Here is a 24,942-nt window from a genome sequence, read left to right on the forward strand (position 1 = left end):
CAGTTCAAGTCTCCTCCAAACACAGTGTAGCCATAGGTGGAAATGAAAAAAAAAATTTTTTTTCTTTACATGAAAGGCTTTCCATAAAAACCAGTTCTACTTGCACAGCTATTTAAAAGGCTAAAGAATATCAAATTAAGTTGGCAATGCGACTTTTACAACATCTCATGCCAACAATGATATCACTAGAGGAGGAAACCCATGGCCATCGAGTCGATTCTGACTCACAGTGACCCTATAGGACAGAGTAGAACTCTCCCATAGGGTTTTCCAGGAGCACTTGGTGGATTCAAACAGCCGACCTTTTGGTTAGCAGTCGAAGCTCCTCACCACTATGCAACCAGGGCTTCCAGAGGAAGAAACAGCACTTACGATATGCACAACCCTACACTTCGATCAGCATCTCGATCCAGACCTTAGCGTTCCAGACTACAATGAAGAAGTGCAGGAATCTGGCTTCCATGGGAGGCTGGAGTCTGTAGAGCACCACACTGTCTGCTTTGGTGTTTCCTGGAAAAGCCTGGGAGAAAACAGACAAAAGAGATCACTGTATTTGCAAAATATCCTCTTCACACCGTCACCTCTCAGGAACAATGAGCAATGCGTGGTTCACTTTGTTAACATGCAAAACACTGCCTTCTTTAACAAAACTGCTGGTGTTTAACAGAGATGTGACAATTTACCCTCAATTCAGGGATTAGCTACCATTGTCTAAAAACCCAAAAGTTGCCTTATTTCCAAGGTAGTTTAAATTTCATGGAGCCTCTGGGTCATGCAAACAATTAACAGGTCCACATGATCAGCTACTAACTAAAAAATCAGAAATTGGAGTCCACCAGAGGCACCTGGGAAGAAAGGCCTGGAGATCTACTTCCAAAACATCAGCTAATGAAAACCCTATGGAGCACAGTTTTGCTCTGACATTGGGGTTGCCATCAGTTGGAGTCAACTGGAATAACTGGTTAAATTTCATTGGCACCATTAAACCAGCATCAAAAACCTAAATTGCTTAGAACCGAAAACAAATCATAGGTACCATACAGAACAGAGTAGAACTAACTGCCCAATAGGGTTTCCAAGGATTAGCCAGTCCATTTGAACTGCTGACCTTCTTGTTTAGTGGAACACCAAAAATTAGTGTAATGGAATATATTTATTGTGAGTACATAAGATTTGATTCAGGTGGTGCCACCTGAACATGTTGGGAAGGCATTCCAAAGAGGGGACAGTGAAAACAGATTATATAGGACATCGTTAGGTTAATTTCTCAGAAGATAAGATCAAAGCATAGGGTAGATTACAGAAACAGTCACCAAGACATGCTATACATCCTAAAACAGCCTCTAGTCAGATGCTGGAGTTTCTGCTTCTGAAGTTGGCTGCACATAGATAATTTTCCAAAGGAACCCAATGCCTAAGGACAAACTTCTCTGCTAAACTGTTCCTACTAAGCTATTATTTGACCTGAAGGTGACTCCAAGGAACCAATTCCATCAAGGTTCAAAAGGACACCTAAAGTTGGATGGCCTATGTGGGTCACTCCAATTCCATGAACACAAAAACCTGGATTCCAGGAAAATCAAAATTATTTTGCCATTAGCTATATACATGGTACCCTCAAAAGGCTTGCTTTTAGAAAGCAAACGGCAATTAAATTATTTTTTCCTAATCTCAGATTCATCAGGATACTCCCATGTAATCACACCATTAAGTATAATTAATCAGAATGGTAACTTGCAAAAAACATGCAGTAATGTAACAGACAGGGTTAAACCGTTCCCACTCCTCCCACGACCCCCTCCCCTAGACCTATGAGTTCCTGGTAAGACATTTCTGTGTAACAACACAAGGTCATCTTACTGCTTCTCTGCTCAACATCAGCTTCACTACTCACTCACCAACGGCTCCCCCCCATTCACACATGAGCGATATGCCAGAAAGCTGTCCTTAGATAAACTTCATGTATCATAACCTCAACATGTCATATTGCACACCCACTGCACCCCATACATGTTAATTAGTTCCTGAAATTGCCCGCCTATTTCCAAAAACTTCATGAATTATGCATGAGTTCCCTATGCTGAACCCCATACATGTTAATTAGTTCCTGAAATTGCCCGCCTATTTCCAAAAACTTCATGAATTTTGCATGAGTTCCCTATCCTGAATCCTATAACTGCCCTTAAATTCCCAACCACAGGGAGCTTGATTTGAGGCTTAGACTCTTAAGCTGCTTGCTTGACTGGCTTGTAATAAAGTCCACTTTCTCTTCCTCAAAGGCCTGGTTTCTGTCAATTGACTCGAGGGGTCACACCGGGCAGGACCCATTCCCATCAGGTTACAGTAAGAACCCTAGACCCTAGAATTTGCGAGCTAGAGGGACATGAAAAGTGTTGTAGTTCAAAACAACTTATAAATGCAAAACCAAAATCTAGGCAGGTAAAAGGTTCTCTGAAGAGGTAGGTAGGGTAGCACTTAAATAGACAGCATAGCCAGGACTAGATTTCAAACTCAGTGTTCTTGAATCAGGCAGTCCCCACAAACAAGGCTGCTCCCAGCAAGGCCTGTCTCATGCAGCACCTAAGAACTAAAGGTACCTGCAGGTAGCTTCTGGGGAAATCAAGGATAACACACCCACATTACCTGCCTCAGAGAGAGGAAGGCGTTTCCCAGCAGTCTCTGGGCTCTAACTACACTGGCGCATAATGAGAGCAAAGGAAGTTTTTTTACATGATTTTTGCATCCATTTTCTGTTGATATTTTTGCATAAGGGAATTTTAAAACAAGATACCTGAGAAGATCTGAAGTGTCTGATTTGAGGTTTGGGCGCTCCTCCTCTGTGGCTACTACCACGTCCACCCTAGGAATAGCCATTTTCCCTATGGTTTCTAAGAGAGGAATGTCCAGTAATGATGAGGTAACTACACTGTGACCTCCCTGCCCCCATCACATACCCTTATAATCAACACACTATAACTAATCAAAGAAAGAGACTTATATCCTTTCAAGGCAATCGCCTTATGAGCTTGCATTACAGCAAGTCTTGCCTTAGGAGTTCATGCCACCGAAAGTCCTAACAGTTCCTGACACAGGAAGTCCCACCTTAAAATGATCTACTACCAATCAAGTAACATCTTTGGATGATATAAGCCTGTAATTACCAATCAAGCGATGTCTTTCAATGATTTAAGTTTGTGAATAGCAATCAAGTACTGTACTCAGGACCTTTTTTCCCACTTATAAAATGTTACTGTTTAGTCACCATATTGGATTATTGAATTCCACATCATGGAGTTCACTCTATTCCCAGCTAGAGCTGTCTCTTTTCTTTCAGGAAATCTCTCAATTTTGCATTAATCAGAGATGAATAGTTACTGTAGGATATTTTTAAAAGAACAATTAGCATGTATGTGAAGAAAGGGTAGAAATTACTGTATACATAGGTTCACACAGATCTCTCACTGATGACTTGATTAGTAAATAAGATAAAACTATATGCTCCTTCAGAAGTGACAATGTTGAACTTCACCTGAGCCTGTGATCCCAGAAAATCCCTCTACCTTTGGTGTTCCTGGATGTGGCTTCCTACAAAGACCCACCATCTGACTTAGATGACACTCACAGATGGCTCCCGTGTTTATCTATGACAAGGCCAGGTACAGAATTTCAAAGTCTCACTCGTAGGCTCATAATTGATTACCTGAACTGCTTATCCCCACTGATCAATTAGAATGAAATGTTTGCTAACCAAACTTTAGCTACACTTCTCTCCTTCCCCCAGATCCCTGAAGTTTGGCCCACCTCAGCCTGAGCCAGCATACAGCCCCTCCTGACACCAGGCTGGCCTCAAAGTAACACATTACCTGATGACAGCACCCTCCTCATCCCACTTGCACACACCTGATTTTTTCTAGACTTTTCTACTTCTCTATATAAAAGAAAAAAACCCTTTTTCCTAACTGGAGTCCCTGGGTGGTGCAAATGGATAGCTTGGCTGCTAACCAAAAGGTTGCAGGTTTGAGCTCACCCAGAAGCACCTCGCAAGAAAGGCCAAATGATTGACTTCTGAAAAATCAGCCACTGAAAACTCTGTGGAGCATAGTTCTACTCTGACAAACATGGGATCACCATGGGTTGGAATTGACTCATGGGCAACTGATTTGGTTTTTGCTTAACTCTTGAGAAGCTTCCTGATCTAATTCTCAGAGTGTTTTCTTTTCCCTGTTGCAATAGTCCCACTTCCCCTATTGCAATAGTACCTTTTCCCGCTTTGAAATTATACTTTTGAATAAAGCCTCGCCTTACTATGTCAGGATTTCTTTTTTATTTGACAGAGGGAAGGGAAAACTTAGAAAATACAGCATCAACATTAACACGCAGGGTCTATTCCTAATAAGCCTTTTCCGCCAGCTTGGCAAATCTCTCTGTACTAGTGATTCTGAAGATATTCTGTACATTTTACATAAAAAGGTGAATAAGTGAGTAGGTAGTATTAAAAATAATAAAAATTCAACAAAATGTTAACATAAGGTTTATTGTGAGCAGTTGCTGTATATGCATACAGGGAGACCATTTTTTGTTTTAGTTTCCTTTTTTTAATTTTTATTGTGCTTTAAGTGAAATTTTACAAATCAAGTCAGTCTCTCATATAAAAATTTAGATACACCTTGTTGTATTTCCATGTATATTCAGCCAGCTTCTGTCCCCCTCTGCTTTCTCATCTCCCCTCCAGACAGGAGCTGCCCACATATCTCATGTGTCTACTTGATCCAAGAAGCCCACTCCTCACCAGTACGATTTTCTATCTTATACTCCAGTCCAATCCCTGTCTGAAGAGTTGGCTTTGGGAATGGTTCAGGTCTTGGCCTAACAGAAGGTCCGGGGGTCATGAACTCCGGGGTCCTTCTAGTCTCAGTCAGATCATTAAGTCTGGTCTTTAGATGAGATTTTAAGGTCTGCATCCCACTGCTCACCTGCTCCTTCAAGGGTTCTCTGTTGTGCTCCCTGCCAGGGCAGTCATCGGTTGTGGCCAAGCACCATCTAGTTCTTCTGGTCTCAGGCTGATGTAGTCTCTGATTTATATGGTCCTTTCTGTCTCTTGGGCTCATAATTACCTTGTGTCCTTGGCATTCATCATTGTCCTTTGCTCCAGGTGGGTTGAGACCAATTGATGCATCTTAGATGGCCACTTGCTAGCATTTAAGACCCCAGACGCCACTCTCCAAAGTGGGATGCAGAATGTTTTCTTAATAGATTTTATTATGCCAATTAACCTAGATGTCCCCTGAAACCATGGTCCCCAAACTCCCGCCCCTGCTACAGTGGTGTTCAAAGCCTTCGGTTTCTTCAGGAAACTTCTTTGCTTTTGGTTTAGTCCAGTTGTGCTGGCCTTTCCTGTATTGTGTGTTGTCTTACCCTTCACCTAAAATAGTTCTTGTCTACTATCTACTTAGTGAATACCTCTCTCCTTCCCTCCCTCTACACTCTCATAACCATCAAAAAATATTTTCTTCTCTGTTTAAACAATTTCTTGAGTTCTTACAATAGTGGTCTCATACAATATTTGTCCTTTTGCAACTGACTAATTTCACTCAGCATAATGCCTTCCAGGTTCCTCCATGTTATGAAACATTTCACAGATTCATCGTTTTTCTTTATTGATGTGCTGTATTCCATTGCGTGAATATACCATAATTTATTTATCCATTATCTGTTGATAGGCACCTTGGTTGCTTCCATCTTTTTGCTATTGTAAACAGGGCTGCAATGAACTTGGGTGTGCATATATCTGTTTGTGTAAAGGCTCTTATTTCTCTAGGATATATTCCAAGGAGTGGGATTGCTGGATTGTATGGTGGTTCTATTTACAGCTTTTTAAGGAGCCGCCAAATCGATTTCCAAAATGGTTCTACTATTTTACATTCCCACCAGCATTGTATAAGTGTTCCAGTCTCTCCATAACCTTTCCAACATTTATTATTTTGTGTTTTTGGATTAATGTCAGCTTTGTTGGAGACGGAATCTCATTGTAGTTTTGATTTGCATTTCTCTAATGGCTAATGATCGTGAGCATCTCCCCATGTACGCATTAGCTACCTGAATGTCTCCTTTAGTGAAGCGCCTGCTCATATCCTTTGCCCATGTTTTAACTGGGTTAATTGTCTTTTTGTTTTTGAGATTTTGCAGTATCATGTACAATTTACAGATCAGATGCTGATCAGAAATGTAATAGCGAAAAACTTTTCCCAGTCTCTAGATACTCTTTTTGCTGTTTTGGTGAAGTCTTTGGATGAGACTAGGTGTTTGATTTTTAGGAGCTCTCAGTTATCTAGTTTCTCTTCCAGTGTTTGTGCATTGTTAGTCGTGTTTTGTATGCTGTTTATGCCATGTATTAAGGCTCCTAACATTGTCCCTATTTTTTCTTTTATGGTCTTTATCATTTTAGATTTTATATTTACATATTTGATCCATTTTGAATTAGTTTTTGTGTACGGCTTGAGGAATGGGTTTTTTGTCATTTTTTTGCAGATGGATATCCAGTTATGCCAGCACCATTTGTTAAACAGACTGTCTTTTCCCCATGTAACTAACTTTGGGCCTTTGTCAAATATCAGCTGCTCATATGTGGATGCATTTATATCTGGATTCTCCATTCTGTTCCATTGGTGTATGTATCTGTTGTTGTACCAGTAACAGGCTGTTCTGACTACTGTGGCAGTATAATAGGTTCTAAAATCAGGTAGTGTGAGGCCTCCCACCTTATTCTTCTTTTTCAGTAATGCTTTACTTATCCGGGGCCTCTCTCCCTTCCATATGAAGTTGGTGATTTTTTTCTCCATCTCATTAAAAAATGTCATTGGAATCTGGATCGGAATTGCATTGTATCTATAGATCACTTTTGGCAGAACAGAGATTTCTACAAAGTTGAGTCTTCCTATCCATGAGCAAGGTATGTTTTTCCATTTATGTATGTCTCTTGGTTTCTTACAGTAGTGTCCTGTAGTTATCTTTGTGTAGGTCTTTTATGTCTCTGGTAAGAGTTATTCCTAAGTATTTTGTCTTCTTGGGGGCTACTGTAAATGGTATTGATTTGGCGATTTCCTCTTCAATATTCTTTTTGTGTTGGTATAGAGGAATCTAACTGATTTTTGTATGTTTATCTTCTACCCTCATACCCTGCTAAACTCTTCTATTAGTTTCAGTAGTTTTCTTGAGGATTCTTTAGGGTTTTCTGTATATAAGATCATGTCATCTGCAAATAGAGATACTTTCACTACTTCCCTACCAATCTGGATGCCCTTTATTTCTTTATCTAGCCTAACTGTTCTGGTATAGAGATATCATTTTGATTCCAGAAAAAACAATGGTCCAAAGAAGCTAGGTACAATGAGGTTAAAAAAGAAAAGAGGAGGAGGAAATTTAGAAGATCAACCATTGGCTAATCTTAATATGAGTGACTGAACCCTTCCCTCCCTCTTTTATTGAGATCAACTGACATCAGGTAAGAAGACTGTCTCTGGCCATCCACCCACATATCTTTTGAAAGTCACATTCAGCAAGCCTGGCTTTGAACAGGAAAGAAAAGACTAGCAACTTTGGGTTAAAGAAGAGTAGCTGGAAGGATCAATCCAAGTCAGGAACTTCCTTACAGTGAGTATTTAGTTTTGTGCATAAGAAAATCCTAAAATCAATATAAGATATCTACTCTCAGTTTCTCTCTTTGACAGTAGATTTCACGGAACAACAGTTTCCTAATAGGTCAAATGTTTGAAAAGCTGCAATTATTCCTTATGATTTCAGAGTCAAAGGCCCAAGTTTCTGCCCTTGAAGCTCTATATTTCCTTTTTTTTGAATCACTGCAACATAGCCTTAATCTGATTTATCATCCTGTTTTCACCAGATGCTGCAGAAAGTTATAACACCACTAACTGTAATGTTGCATTTTAAGAGACAAATCCAGTCCCATCCAAGGGACCTATCAGTTTATGTTCTGAAAACAAGACCTAAGGGCTCTAAGTTCTTTTTGAAATCTACTGAAAAGAGTTAAAATTATCTTAATTCTATGTAAAAATATAATGCAGAGTTTTGGGTGTGATTTACCAAATTCTGTACATCTTAAGCTCACAAATTAAGCTACATGACACAGAAAGCGGAATACAGAGCCTTCATTATTTAACAGTAATGAAATTAGGGAGCATAGAGAGTTGCTTCTTTCTAAGACTCTCTTTCAGTGGAATGACTAACTCCTCGATGCCTGGGGCCTGCAAAAGATACAAATGCATGGAGTAGACCAGATATAAGAAAGACGTGAGTAATTAATTCAATCAAGGATGACATTTGCCTAGTTATAGTTATTTTGCTTTTTAAACATTACATCATGCTTAATAACTGTAGGGGTGAATGCAAACCAAAAACAAGGAAAAAACAAAAAACAGACACATATATTTCTGCCCACCCTTGTGCAAAAAGAAAAAGAGTACCAGTCTCTCTTTTTTCTTTTCTTTTTTTTTAACAGCATTTCTTCAGAGTGCTTGCAAGTTGAAATTCTTGGCGACCCTATAAGGACAGAGTAGAACTGCCCCAAAGGGTTTTCAAGAAGTGGCTGGTGGATTTGAACTGCCTAAGACATTTTGGTTCTCTGCCAAGGTCTTAACCACTTCACCACCAGGGCTCCTTTGAAATGCATATATATTCTTTTAAAGGACTAAATAAACTTGCCAGTTTTACAACCCAGGAAGGTTTTCTCGAGAACCTAGGATACATCTCTTTGAAATGTTAAATAACAGAAAGGTAGCACCCCTCTCTGCATGGGAGTTTAAGGTAGGTACCAGTTGCTGTCAAATCTACTCCTATAGATAGTTGCAGTTTGGAACTGGTGTAGACTGGTTAAGAGCTTGGCTGCTAACCGAAAGGTCAGCAGTTCGAATCTACCAGCTGCTCCTTGGAAACCCTATGAGGTAGTTCTACAAACACAGTTTCTGCAGTAATCAGCCCTCAAATGGTCAGGGCTTGGTCAATAACTGCCAGCTTCCCTAATTTTTTGCCTTCACTCCCAACTTGGGATCAGAGAAACATACTCCCCTGACCAATTACGTAGGGTGCCCTGCTTCTCCTTAGCCTTCGTCCAGCTTCCCATGCCAACAACGTCCGATAAGAGCACACCCTATGCAGCCGTTTTTTTTTCCCCACTGTTAAACTTTCCCTCTCCACTGCCTGCCTTTGAGTCTCTTTAAAATACAAGTGACGGTGGCTCACACCTTTGTCATAGCCAGCTTTGAATAAACTGCTTTTGCTTGTGCTCACTTGAGTGGCCTTTGTTTATTTCCCCAAATGAAAATACTATAGAAAACTCAAATACCTTGGTGAATTCAGTCAATTACAATGCCACTGTATTTCTCAGATTTGGTAACATTTCCTCTCTTGCTAGCAAATGAAATGCCAGCTCTGAATCATTTAATCTTTTCTGTCTTTTTCAGCTTCAATGTAATCTTTACCTGCATCAGTACCATTCTGCAAATGCTAACAATTGCTATGCCAATTGCAGGTGAAACATTTACCTCCCCTGCATGCTTCAAAAGAGAAATTCAGAATGTCTGTCCACAACCTTTAAACTGGACATTGAGGCTGACCTGGGTAAAGAAGCCAAATCCCAGCTCTACCACTTCCCAGCATGTGGTCTTAGCTGTCACACTCTGCTGTAAGCTGCAGGTTGTTCATCTATAAATCTGGTTTAGTAAACCCTAACTCTAAAGGCTGGAGTAATAATTAAGTGAGATAATACATAAAAACAGTCAGCTCATCACCTAGCTCCAGGTAAGCATACTGCAATTGGTGCCTTCCCAGGTTGTACCTATGGTTGCAGTTGATGTTTTAATTACTGTTTTAGGCTGGGTTTTCTAGAGAATCAAAACCAGTAAAGCTTACAAATATATATAGGGAGGGAAATTTACATCAAGGAAATGGCTTACAGGTTTATAGAAGCTGGAACATTCCAAGTCCATGGGTCAGCATAGAGGCTTGGTTCTCCTGATTCATGTAGCCGCAGGGGCTGGAGAACTCAAGTTTGGCAGGACAGAGAGCAGAGCTCTTCTTCACAGGCTGTACAGACTGATGGATTCCAAGATCAGCAGGGAGGACCAAAGGTAAGCTGCTAGCTTAAGTACGAAGAACTGAAAGTCAGACGAACAGGAGCCAGCTGCAGGATATAAAGCCAGCAGTAGACCAGGAACCTTGCCAGAATGTCCACTTCTATTCAATGCAGGCCACCTGACCAACCTTTTACTCACAGCAGATCCTATTATGGAGGTGATCACATTATATCAAATCTCATCATGGAAGTGATCACATCATAATACGACTGCCAAACTACATCACAACTGCCAAACCACTGAGAATCATGGCCCAGACAAGTTGATACACAACCTTGACCATCACAGTTACTCTTGTTGCAGTTAGCTGGGAAGGTATCTGTCAGGGACAACTCATCTGCCAGACTCTGAATCCTATTATTTATAATGCACGACATGTTCAATGCCCAAGACAACCAAGCAAACAGTCAAGGCAAGAACATCAGCTCCTACATGCTCTTTGGTCCCCAAAGAATAATTCACCCTACTAGAGTCAATATTTATTGAACTGTAGGTGACACATTTTGTAAACCTCAGTATGAATTACATAATAAACGTTTTCCAGGAAATCTACCTATAATTGTTCTATTTTCTTTATGTTTATTCTTTCCTTTCTGAATTAATTTGCTTTTGAATACAAACTCTGGAAAGTATACTTCTGATTGAAAGGGTCTAGTTTAATGGAATTAATGTAAAAAAATTAAAATTTAAGAAGTTTAAATATGCATAATCTATTTTAATAATATAGCAATAGTAAAGCATTAAAACACATTCTTTACAACTTCTGAGATCTTCACACTAAGCAAAAAAAAAAAATCATGACATAGTATTGTTTGTTGCCATTGAGTTGATTCTGACTCATGGCTACCTCCTGTGTGCAGAGCAGAACTGCCCTATAGGGTTTTCAAGGCTGTGGTCTTTTCAAAACAGATTTCCAGGCTTTAATTCCAAAGCTTTCTAGATACATTCAAACCCCTAATCTTTTGGGTAGTAGTCTAGCACTCAACCATTTGCACTACCCAGGGACCTGTTCCTGACGTATAGTTTCATATATATTCAGATGACTGACTACATTACTCATACTCATTGCTGTTGAGTAAATTGCGACTCATACCTACCCTATAGGACAGAGTAGAAGTGCCCCATAGGGTTTCCAAGGCTGCAAATATTTACAGAAGCAAACTGCCACATCTTTCTCTTGTGGACAGGCTGGTGGGTTTGGCTGGTGGGTTCCAACCGCTGACCTTTTTGTTACCAACCAAGCGCTTTAACCACTGTACCAAAAGTGCTCCATATATATATATATACACACTTATTTTTCCATTAAAAAAAGAACTTCAGTGTAAGGCACTGTTGTCCAAGAGTTAAATGGAGACTAAAAGTCCACATGATACCACCTCACTATAATGCTTCTCAAACATGTCATTTACCCTACCACAGACATGAGGGTAATAATAGCACTCACTCAGCAAGCTATTTGAAATGGTATTCCTCTCAAAGCACTAAATGGTGTTTTTCCTTAAAAAAAACAAACAAAAAATAAAACTTAAAAAAAACGATTATTTTATCCTAACAACAATAATTACAGAAGAACTAGCGAATGTCTTGAGAGGGGGAAAAAAAAAAACTGTACCAGCTATTCCAGCCTAGAAAAAGCTTTCTAATAGTTCCTGTGTTTTTGTAAGAGTCCCAAGGAATGCATTTCTTCTGTTGTCTAGTAATCCCCACGATAAGAAGGGATAAAGTTAGAAGTGTGTCCTTGGTTCAGATGGTGTTTAATGAGAAGTTAAGAGCTACCTGTACAACTGGGCTCAAGAATCAAATTTCTCTTGGTCCTCTAAGGATTCAAAATACTCACCTAATGTCACATCAAGGACAGGATCACAAATTTTTAAGAATATCTTAATTTACTATCATGAAATACATTAGCACTGAAACTTCAGGAAAACTGGATTCATGAATTATCAGAAGTCTGCAACGTGGCTTTTAAGTAAAAACAGGCACTTTGCTCTTTAGTGCTTATCTGCTGTCTTTCAGTAATAGTTTTCTGGGATAACCGTTCCTCCCATGGATAACAAGACATCTAAAAGACACATTTTTTTTCAAGTTCTTACCAAAAGTTTATCTGAAGGTAAAAAAGTCATCCAGGAAAGTAAAACTTTAAGTAGATAAAGTATTGTTTATATGCACTACACCAAGCAAACCACTCAGAGTTTTAACAGTTTTAAAAATTAAACCACGGTACGGGTGAACAATGACTGGTGTAGTTTCGATGAGGTATTACTTTGACATTTTAGTCTCAGAAGGGGTTTCCCCAGTATCCAATGTCTTCAACAACCAGAAAAGGCCAGCAGCTTCTCGTATCCTACGGGATTCAATACAGAATGCCTGCACTTCTATAAACAAGTCCTGCACATTAATAATTTTGTTACGGATCAAGGATCGGAGGAAGACACAGACAAAGTGCACCAAATGATACTTAAATTGTTCACAAGTAGAGATGTAATTGGATATATAAAGGTGGATAAATTCAAGAGGTAGATCAACAGCTGTAGTTAGCTGATTTAGAACTTTCACTGAATGTAAGGACATGTCCATATTGACCAGCACTTAAAAATACTTGGTTATCTGGCTCAACTGCATTAATTTCAGCAACATTTCTATAGCAACTAAAGACTTATTTTCCACGAGATCAGGAAGATCGGCTGGAGTCAGGCCAATATGATAGACAAGTTTTGCATTTTTTTTCCAACTCACCAAGGAACGTGTTTGTTGAGGAGAAGATAAGGGGTATTTGAAGGCTTTGGCCATTGTTTGCTTCATCTCTATACCAGTGCTACTCTTAACAGACATTGACTTATCCCAGTGAATTGCATGGTCAGTCTCCGTCAGATTTAGCCATGCCAACTCATCCTCACAAACATGGAGTGGAGGTGTTAGAAAAACGCTGGTCGAAAATGGCTTTCAATAGGTGGTTTTGGTCCACTGACTAAAGCTTCTGTGTTTTGAGAGGCAACCAAGCTGTCAAATCCAAAACTGGAAGAATTGAGGTCTGGGTCACTGAGAATGCTAGGGAAGCTAGCTTTACTCTGTGTTGGCAATTCTGACTGGCACTCAGCTAAGGCTGCTTGAAGCCCACTTATGTCCACACACTGGCCCCTGTTTCCAACACCCATGAAAGCAATCTGGCAAGGTGCTTTTAGAAGAGTTCCCTTGGTGGTTCCAGCATCGGCTGGGAAAGAAAAAACTTTTCTCTTGGAGTTATAGGAGGTAAAAACCCTGAGAGTCGTGGCCAGTCTGGCTCCTGGCTGCCACGCTCAGGCTTCACAGGGTTGAACAGGTGCTTGAAACTGGTAATAAAGGGGTTGGCAGTGAGCAGGTTGAAGTTGTCAAGGATTTCATTTTACTTGGATCCACAATCAACACCCATGGAAGCAGCAGTCAAGAAATCAAAAGACACATTGCACTGGGCAAATCTGCTGCAGAAGACCTCTTTAAAGTGTTGAAAACAAAGATGTCACTTTGAAGACTAAGGTGCACCTGACCCAAGCCATGGTATTTTCATCGTATGCACACAAAAACTGGACGATGAATAAGGAAGGCTGAAGAAGAATTGATACCTTTGAATTGTGGCGTTGGTGAAGAATATTGAATATACCATGGAATGCCAAAAGAACAAACAAATCTGTCTTAGAAGAAGTACAACCAGAATGCTCCTTAGAAGCAAGGATGGCGAGACTGTGTCTTACGTACTTTGGACATGTTATCAGGAGGGATCAGTCCCTGGAGAAGGACATTATGTTTGGCAAAGCACAGAGTCAGCAGAAAAGAGGAAGACCCTCAATGAGGTAGACTGACACAGTGGCTGCAACAATGAGCTCAAGCATAACAACGACTGTTAAGGATGGCTCAGGCCCAGGCAGTGTTTCATTCTGTCATGCAGTGTTGCTATGAGTCAGAACTGATTTGATGAGACATTGCTGTTACCCTGTGTTGGGCTTTGTTTTTTGCTTTTTTAATCTTGCTTTGTTTTTTTGGATTTCCCTGTCTGGGTTGATTTCTGGTTGCTCTGTCCAGTGTTCTAGTCTTGGGTTGATATCTGATATTATTGATTTTCTAAGCAAAGAACTCCCTTTAGTATTTCTTGGGTTTTGGTTTGGTTTTTACGAATTCCCTCAACTTGTGTTTATCTGGAAATGTCTTAATTTCACCTGCATATTTAAGAGACAGTTTTGATGGATATATGATTCTTGGCAGGCAATTTTTGTCCTTCAATTTTTTAAATATGTCATCCTGTTGCCTTCTTGCCTGCATGGTTTCTGCCAAGTAGTCCGAGCTTATTCTTATTGGCTCTCCTTTGTAGGTGACTTTTCCTTTATCCCTCACTGCTCTTATACTTGTCTCTTTATCTTTGGTTTGGGCAAGCTTGATTATAATACGTCTTGGTGACTTTCTTTTGAGATCTACCTTATGTGGAGTTCGATAAGCATCTTGGATAGATATCTTCTCATCTTTCACAATATCAGGGAAGTTTTCTGCCAACAAATCCTCAACAATTTTCTCTGTATTTTCTGTTCTCTTCCCTGTTCTGGTACTCTAATCACTTGTAGGTTATTTCTCTTGATAGATTCCCACATGATTCTTAAGGTTTCATCATTTTTTTTTAATTCTTTTATCTGATTTTTCTTCATATATATTAGTGTCAAGTGATTTATCTTTGATTTCAGAAATTCTAGCTTCTACTTGCTCAATTCTGTTCCTCTGGCTTTCTACCGAGTTATCTAATTCTGTAATTTTATTATTAGTCTTCTGAATTTCTGATTGCTGTCTATGGATTTTTCCAGCTTATTAAACTCTTCATTATGTTCCTGAATAATCTTTCTAATTTCTTCAATTGCTTTATCTGTGTGTTCATTGGCTTGTTCTGCGTATTGCCTCATTTCCTTCCTGATGTCTTGAAGGGAGGCTGAGAACATTTCCCTTGAGAATAAGAACAAGACAAGGATGCCCTTTATCACCACTCATATTTAACATTGTGCTGGATGTCCTAGCTAGAGCAATAAGGCAAGAAAAAGAAATAAAGGGCATCCAAGTTGGTAATGAAGAAGTGAAATGCTCCCTCTTTGCAGATGATATAATACTATACATAGAAACCACAAAAGCCTCCATGAGAAAACTACTGGAACTAATACAAAGATACAGTATAGGCACAGGATACAAGATAAACATATAAAAATCAGTTGGATTCCTATACACCAGTAAAGAGAATGATGAAAAGGAAATCAGGAAAACAATACCATTTATAATATTCCCTAAAAAAAAAAAATACTTAGGAATAAATCTAACCAGGGATATAAAAGACTTATACAAAGAAAACTATAAAACACTATTGCAAGAAACCACAAGAAATCTACGTAAATGGAAAAACGTACAATAATCACGGATAGGTAGACCCAAAATTGCGAAAATGATAATTTTACCCAAAATGATTTACAAAATATGATGTAATCCTATTCCAAATACCAACAACATTCTTTAAAGAGATGTAAAAATAATCATTAACTTATACAGAAAGGGAAGAAGCAGGATAATAAAGCACTACTGAAGAAGAAGAATAAAGTAGGAGGACTAGCACTACCTGACCTCAGAGCCTACCATACAGCTATGGTAGTCAAAACAGCCAGGTACTGGTACAATGATACATTGACCAACTGAACAGAAATGAGAACCCAGACCCAAATTAATCCGCCTACACTTACCAGATCTTTGACAAGGGCCCAATGTCCATTAAATGAGGAAACGACAGTCTTTTAACAAATGGTGCTGACAAAACTGGATGTTTGTCTGTAAAAAAATGAACAGGACCCATACCTCACACCATATACAAAAACTAATTCAAATTGGATCAAAGACCTAAATATAAAACTGAAAAATTCATATAAGAAAAAATAGGATCAACGCTAGAGGCCCTAATACACGGCAGTACCCGGATACAAACCATAGCTAACAACACACAAACTTCAGAAGATAAGCTGCATAACTGAGATCTTCTAAAAATTAAACACTTATCCTCGTCAAAAGATTTCACCAAAAGAGTAAAAAGAGCACCAATAGACTGGGGAAATTTTTTAGCTATTATAAATCATACAAAAGTCTAATCTCTAAAATCTGCAAGAAAATCTAACATCTCTACAACAAAAAGACAAATAAACCAATTAAAAAATAGGCAAAAGAAATGAACGGACATTTCACCAAAGAAAACTTATTCAAATGGCTGACAGGTACATGGGAAATGCTCAAGATCACTAGCCATTAGAGAAATGAAAATTGAAACCACAATGAGATACCACCTCACCCCAGCATTACTGGAACCAATCAAAAAAACAGGACATAACAAATACTGGAGAGGCTGCGGGAAGATTGGAACTCTTATGCACTGCTGGTGGGAATCCAAAATAATGCATCCATTTTGGAAACTGATACGGTGCATCCTTAGAAAGCTAAAAATAAAAATACCATATGATCCAGCAATCCCACTGCTAGGAATATATCCTAGAGAAATAAGAGTCATCACACAATTAGACATATGCACACCCATGTTCACTGCAGCATTGTCCACAATAGCAAAAAGATGAAAACAACCTACATGCCCATCAACAGATGAATGGATAAAATACTATAGTACATACACACAATGGAGTATTATGCAAAGATAAAGAACAATGATCAATCTGTGAAGCATCTCACGACAGGGATGGATGAATCTGGATGGCATTATACTGAGTGAAATAAGTCAATCACGAAGGACAAATACTGTATGAGACCACTACTGTAAAAGCTCATAAAAAGGTTTACACACAAAAAGAAACAATCTTTGCCGGTTACAAGGGAGGGGAGGGACGGGGATGGAAAACACTAAACAGACAAATAGATAAGCAGTAACTTCAGTAAAGGGTAAAACAGTAGACAACACTGTGGAGGCCACCACGACTTGTACAAGCCAAGGTCATGGAAGCTCCTTAGACACATCCAAACTCCCTGAGGGACTGAACTGCTCGGCTAAGGGCTATGAGGCCCATGGTCTCAGGGAACATCTAGCTCAATTGGCATAACACAGTTTATAAAGAACATGTTCTACATTCTACTTTGATGAGTAGTCTGTGGGGTCTTAAAAGCCCGTGAGTGGCCATCTAAGATACTCCACTGGTCTCACCCCTTCAGGGGCAAGCGAGAATGAAGGAAACTAAAGATACAAGGGAAAGATTAGTCAAAAGGACTAATGGACCACATCTACCACGGCCTCTACCAGACTTAGTCCAGTAAAACTACATGGTGCCTGGCTACCACCACTGACTGCTCTGACAGGGAACACAATAGAGGGTTTGGACAGACCTGCAGAAAAATATTCTAACTCACAAAAAAAATACCAGACTTACTGGCCTGACAGACTGGAGAAATCCTGAGAGTATGGCTCCCAGGCACCCATTTAGCTCAGTAATGAAGTCACTCCTGAGGTTTACCTCTCAGCCAAAGATTAGACAGGCCCATGAAACAAAATAAGACTAAAGGGGCACAACAGACAAGGGGCAAGGATCAGAAGGCAGGAGGCAGCAGGAAAGGTAGTAATAGGGAACCCAAGTTTGAGATGGGACAATGTTGATATGTTGTGGGGTTGTTAAAGATGTCATAAAACAATATATGTATTAACTGCTTAATGAGAAGCTAGTTTTTTCTGTAAATCTTCCTCTAAAGTACAATAAAAAACACAGTTGGAAACAACCCAAGTGTCTATCGAAAGATACTGAATACACAATACGTGACATAAAGATACATGAAATATGTTGCAGCCATAAAGAGCAACGATGGATGAACCCTGAAAACATTCTCTTGAGTGAAATAACTGAAATCCCAAGAACAATTACTGCATGATCCCACTTACTTGAAAATCTACAATATGCAAAGATATAGAGCAGAATGAAGGCTAGGAGGGCTGGAGGCAAAAAGCATGGGGAGTAATTGCTAAAAACAAAGCAAGGACAACAAAACAAATATTCAAAACCAAATGAAAAGGAACCTAAGAAATTCTAAAAAAAAAAAAAATTTTTTTATTATTAATAATGTATTTAAAATATGTTATAAAAAAAATATGTTATAGCTTACTATATAAAGGCAGGCCAACCACCATTCTGCCAACAAACCAAAAAAACCCAAACCCAGGGCCATCGAGTCAATTCGGATTCATTGCGACCCTATAGGACAGAGTAGAACTGCCCCCATAGAGTTCCCAAGGAGTGCCTGGCGGATTCGAACTGCTGACCCTTTGGTTAGCAGCCATAGCACTTAACCACTACGCCACCAAGGTTTCTACAATATGCAAAGATATAGAGCAGATTAAAGGCTAGGAGGGCTGGAGGCAAAAAGCATGGGGAGTAATTGCTAAAAACAAAGCAACAGCAGCAAAATGAATACTCAAAACCAAATGAAAAGGAACCTACGAAATTCTACCACATACTGTTAATATTGTACTTAAAATATGTGATATTTTACTGTATAAAGGCAGGCCAACCACCATTCTGCCAATGAAAGAGTACATAATTACTACAAAATGTGGTCATACCAGAAGAAATAGATGGTGCCTAGCTACAACTGATGACTGCCCTGACAGGGAACACAACAGAGAACCCCTGAGGGAGCAGGAAAGCAGTGGGATGCAGACCCCAAATTCTCATAAGACCTGACTTAATGGTCTGACTGAGACTAGAAGGACCCTGGTGGTCATGGCCCCCAGACCTTCTGTTGGCCTAGGACAGGAACCATTCCCGAAGCCAACTCTTCAGACATGGATTGGACTGGACAATGGGTTGGAGAGGGATGCTGGTGAACAGTGAGCTTCTTGGATCAGGTGGACACTTGAGACTATGTTCGAACCTCCTGCCTGGAGGGGAGATGAGGGGGTGGAGGGGGTTAGAAGCTGATGAAACGAACACAAAAAGAGAGAGTGGAGGGAGAGAGCGGGCTGTCTCTTTAGAAGGAGAGTAATTGAGAGTGTGTAGCAAGGTGTATATGGGTTTTGTGTGAGAGACTGACTTGATTTGTAAACTTTCACTTAAAGCTCAATAAAAATTATTTTAAAAAAATGTGGTCGTCATGTTGGAAATAACATACACAGCAGGCTGGTTAGGCTACAAGGAATCCATTGGTACTACAGAGAAGCAGTTACTGGATCATTCCAGAAAGAGGTGTAGAATACACTATAAGGAAGGAGACTCACCATAAGGCACAGAAGTCCTTGGGTGGGTACAAGCAAGGTTGGAGGCCTGTGTGGAGTCAACTGGGGTCCATCATGTTCACCTGATACCCTATGGTTTGTCTGTAGCTGCACATAACATTGGGGAAAATAAAGAAGGTCAGGTCACCCTATCAGAAAAACAGAACACTGAGATGAGCCTCCCAGTGCTAGCAGCATCCTAATGGCTTCAGAAAAGAAAGGAGTCAGGAAAATAAGATCATGTCTATTCACAGGTGGGCTTCCCCATGCTCTCTAAATCCACCCTCCCTCAGGGCCAGGGCTTCCCCAACGCCCTCCCTTGTCACTTATCTGACCTCAACCCCTGCCTTGCTTCTCCCACTCCCACTGAACTGGCACCAAGCCTACCTGGGAAAGTGGGGATCAGAACCAAGAGATGAGACACACCAGAGGAAAGTGAATACATTCTCTCTTTGGGGTCCTGAGGCCTCCTGTGACAGAAGAGACAAGGGGTGTGGCTGGGAAGTCCTGCTACAAGAGGGATCTGTCATATTCTTCCAGATTGTTCAAGGAACACACACCCAGTTCCTCATCTCCCTTACCTGTCTGCTCCCCTGAGCCACCAGAGTGAGGCCCGGCCCCACATACCTGCTCAGGTTTGACTGAGACCTTCACCTGGATCTCAGGTCTCCCAGCACAGGGACACATCAGAAGGTTCACACTGTCCACAGCCACGGCTGGAGAGATTCTGGCTGTGAAAGTTTGGCTGTTTTTCAGCTAACTGAGGTCCCGTCAACTCAGGGTTCTTGGGCCCTTTCTTTCCAGGCCCAGGTACTAACATATTTTCCTACCTTCTGGTTACTGGTGCTCTCTGACTCTAGAAAGGCTCCCCAGCTCTGAGGGGCAGGCTTTTGGTAGGACTGCCAAGCCAGGCTTGGGCCAGGTGCACCTTTCTTATCAAGGTGAAATCTTTCATTTTTACAACTTCAAGGGGGTCCTCTACAGCAGATCTGCCCAACATAATACGTCCTCTGATGTCCTGATTATTACTTCCATGGTTCTTGATTGTTGATTAAAAGGCCATGAAATCCTTGACAATTTCAAATATGTCTCTATTTCCTTCGGTTGTCCAGTGTGACAAATTTCATTTTCTTTATGTTCAGCTATAATTCATACTGAAGGTGTGATCTTTGACCTTCATCGGGTAGTTCTTCAAGTTTTCTTCATTTTCAGCATGCGAGGTTGTGTCATCTTCATATCCCAGGTTGTCAATGACACTCCTCCAATCCTCATGTCCCATCCTTCTTCATATATTCTGGCTTGTCAGATTATTTGTTAAACATACAGATTGAAAAATAGGATGAAAGGATACAATATTGCTACACCTCTTTTCCATGAACACATGGAAGGGCCTACATACCCCAAATGCCCCAAATCACAATCTCTGATAAAGTACCTCAATGATGTCTAACTGTTCTTGCTTAGCACATTCTAATAACACACAGGCACTTACACAGACAGATACACACACTCTGACAAGTGTTGTAAATATTTATCAATTCACTCTCCACTGGGAGCACTGCAAGCCTTGATTTGTAACGGCTGACAATTTACCTGATACAAATAATCCCGCCACGGCCCATTTCAAGGTGCCAGCCTGATGTCGCTGGTCCACAGTTGGGCATATATATGCTCCATCTACTATCCCAAGTTAACAGGAGCTGATTCCAGCATAACTGATCCACTCTCCTATGAGTATGTACACACATTCCACCTGCACCATGAGAAGAACCCTTAACTCCCATCCCTAATATGTAAACCAAATATCACTATATATCTCCAGAACACGCATCTCACAACTCCTGAACACACACATACAAATACTACCCATACCCTGGATATACAGACATACCACTTTTACTACCTATAGTTTTACTAAAAATCTATGGACCGTGAATATTCACAGCCATTCCTACAACTATATATATGCTCTCCACACTTTCCTAAACAGGCACATGTACAACCAAGAGTACCCATATATACTCAGTGACCACCATACACACAATCAAGCTCTCTATCACCACCAAGGTCACAATGTCATCTCATAGGCCACCGTAACACAGACCCACACAAAATACCACATCTCTAAAACACATATAATACACAATTCCCAAAAAGCATGCCCAATTTATATAAACCCTCTCAGTTTCCAAATATGCATACTTAACCTCCTACATCCTCCAGAATAAACACCCTAGAAAACCAATGAAACTAAATACAAACACAGCCACATACAATCTATATTATAAATATATATATATGTATACCACACAAACACAGAAAATGCACATACAAGCTATTCCACCGAATTCTGCAAGAATTAGACCAGAATAGGCACAAAGAGGAACCCTGACTGCTTTCATACAGACAAAACCCCCATACACTCACCCGAAACCCAACCATGAGTATACACCCCCAACATTCAGAGATGCAGATAAAACTCCAAAACACCAATAATCCTAGCACTCTAGCTAATACACACACACAACCTACACCCCTACCTGCCCAGGTGCGCACACATACCAGACGCCACACACATGCACACACACGGACACAAATATCCCCAATTCCTCAAAGTATATATCACCCAAAACACTATAGATTATAACACATCTCTAGGATATAGCCTCACTTTCCCAACCTCCACATATGCCCAAACACACATAGAAATACCCTAACATTCTCCAAAGAAATACAGGTAGAATACTCCAAGAACAACTCACGCATCCACTCATGACTTACACACACCAGTATATACTCCCCACTCACAACGAAATATCTCTTGCACTTCCTATATAAATACACTGAAACCCTATTCCAGGTCCCATAGCCCACTTTTCTAAACTGCTGCATTCTCAAAGTCTCACACATAACCATATCAGCATGCCTCTAGTATGTGTAAATACAATTATCCCACTCTCCATGCAAATACAGAACCTCATCTTTTCATCAGATACACACGCCCTCGTTTCCCAGAAAATACCATACCCCTTACTAAAAAATATTACACTTAGCCCTAGAAAATACTCATCCAAACTGCCGTGCCCCTTCATGAAACACACAACCTCATTACACATACAAGCTGTCCTCATATCCCAATTATAACCTAAAGTATCCAGGATACAAAAAGTATGCTAAAATATGACCCTGTATCTTCCAATACCAATGTAACCTCACGACGCCTACCTATACATAATCCAACAACTCAAAATACTCAAACAGAAATCAATCCCCAATTTTCCAGAATACAGAATCATAGAAACCCCAGAATAAACATGGAAGGATGCATGTGCAACTCCAGAAAAGCACCCAAAGCAACACAACCATACAACATGCCCTGAGTACACACCAGTGACTCTCCCTCATTCCCCAAGTATATAAAAAGAACTGGTCCTACACCCAAACTAATATACACAGGTACACTCCCTCAAATGCCCTGATGGAAAGCAGAGAAACCTGCCATTATGTACACTCAAAGATCCAAAATTCATGGCAGAAGAGCCACACCCAAAGTATTCCACCGAGCCACAAATTGTAAACAGCTCACCTCCAAGTCTTTCAGTGCACATGCCTATATCTCATGTCCTGCACACTCCCACAAAAACACACTCATATTTAACCCCAAATATTCCTGTAGACACCACCAATCCACACACTTAATACAAACATCAACTTCCCATGAACCCATTAAACACATACACAACCTCCAAACTGGGAATTCATATAAACACATTTCCAACAGCGCCCCTATAAGTGAGTAAAGCATAGTAACAAAATTACTAAGGATAAGTTTGAATAGCCTTTACCTTTGTTTGTAAGAGAATTGACAGGAGGAAGTGGAAGAGCAGCGCACTGCTGTGTGCAGGGTCCGAGACCTCGCCCGCATACAGCCTAGCCCAGCTGCTAGACCTACCCTTAGGGACCCCGCCTTCCCTGCTCATGCCCACATGCCTCCCTGAAGAGGACCTTCCGCAACTGATGCCCGAGGACTTTAAAGGGCAGCAGTTCGAGCACCCCAGAGCCCTGTCCCAGGAAAGGGTGCGCATGCGTGACCTCCTAAAGCAAGGCGGGAATGGGATCACCTGAGCCCTCGCGGTGCAGTGGTTAAGTACTAGGGCTGCTAACCAAAAGGTCACCAGTTTGAATCCACCAGCCATTACCTGGAAACCCTATGCGGAAGTTGTACTCTGTCTCTAAGGCAATGGGTTTATGGAGAGCAGTGCAGGAGCAAAAAACAGAGCATCTGGGGTGCATTCCGAGGCTTCCTGGAGAGCAGGCTACACCTCCTCACCTGGAAGCTCCACGTTAGCCCTTCCACCAAAGCAGCATGTCTGAAGCTACCACTCATGATTTGTAAAAATTGTGGTCATTGCTGTTCTGTGCCATGGAGTCCATGCCCCCTTCACAGGCACCCTATACGACAGAGTAGAACTGCCGATTAGGGTTTCCTAGGCTGTAATCTTTATGGGAGCAGACTCCCTGCTCTTCTCTAGAGCCAGAGCCTCAGTTGCTGGGTATTTGGTTAGCAGCCCGGCAATTAACCTTGCACCATCAGGGCTCCTAACCTAAAGCATACCCTTTTCCATGGAGTCAATTCCGACTCACAGAGATGCTACACGATAGAGTGGAACTGACCCATAGGGTTTCCAAGAAGTGGATAATGGATTTGAACTGCCAAATTTTGGTTAGCAGTCAGGCTCTTAACCACTTGGCACCACTTAAAATACAATATCCTCTAATTGGGGCTAGTGCTCTTACACATTTAGATACACTTTGGACTGCATTCATTTCTTCTTCTGAATGGACTTCCAAAAAATACTATTTCTTTTTCCTATTCACTTTGAAAATTCTATCACACAACTGCACCGCCAAAGAATTTTAGACCTGGGAAATACTGTAAGATATGCTTTCTCCTGACACCATTCTTATGTTTTTTCCTACTATGTTTGCTGTCATACAGTATTTTTCATGCTGCATTTATTCACTACATAGACATTTCACAATAAATGTTGATGTACCAATGTTTTGTCCGAAAAGTACTTGTTACCTTGAACAAGACAGCTGAGAGGCAGGTCCCAGAAAGTAGCCCTGGCCTCACCTAGGTCCTTCCTCCTCACAAGCTGAATGGCTTAAGCTGTATCCTGAGCATTTATAAATTGGATAAAAATTTGTGGAATTTTTATTCCAAAATAAATATTTATGGAATGAAAACAACTCCATTTACAACAGCATTTAAAGAATAAAATATATAGGAATAAATGTACCCAGAAATGTGAAAGGCTTATACAGTGAAAATTACAAAATACAGCTGAAAGATATTAAAGAAGACCTAAACAGATGGAAAGACAGTTGGTGCTCATGGATTAAAAGACTTAATATAACCAAGATGTCAGTACTACACAAAGTGATCTACAGATAGAAAACCCTAATCAAAATTCCTACAGCACTCTTTACAGAAATGGAAAAAAAATCCTCATTTTTCTATTGGAAGACAAGAGACCCAGATGG

The 24,942-nt window shown here is 40.4% G+C and overlaps 1 long non-coding RNA gene and 1 pseudogene across 1 annotated transcript in view; both read right to left on the reverse strand.

The window, feature by feature from the left end:
* Positions 1 to 309: 309 nt before the first annotated feature.
* Positions 310 to 24,942, reverse strand: part of LOC111749141 (uncharacterized) — a 161,405-nt gene continuing 136,772 nt past the window's right edge. Inside the window, exon 5 of the long non-coding RNA XR_010321095.1 lies at positions 310 to 520. This is a non-coding gene — a long non-coding RNA (uncharacterized LOC111749141). The remainder of the gene's footprint in view (positions 521 to 24,942) is intronic.
* LOC135230413 (CCR4-NOT transcription complex subunit 11-like) lies at positions 12,250 to 13,491 on the reverse strand (annotated as a pseudogene).

The sequence above is a fragment of the Loxodonta africana genome, chromosome 2 (assembly GCF_030014295.1).
Source record: "Loxodonta africana isolate mLoxAfr1 chromosome 2, mLoxAfr1.hap2, whole genome shotgun sequence".
NCBI classification, from domain to species: domain Eukaryota; kingdom Metazoa; phylum Chordata; class Mammalia; order Proboscidea; family Elephantidae; genus Loxodonta; species Loxodonta africana.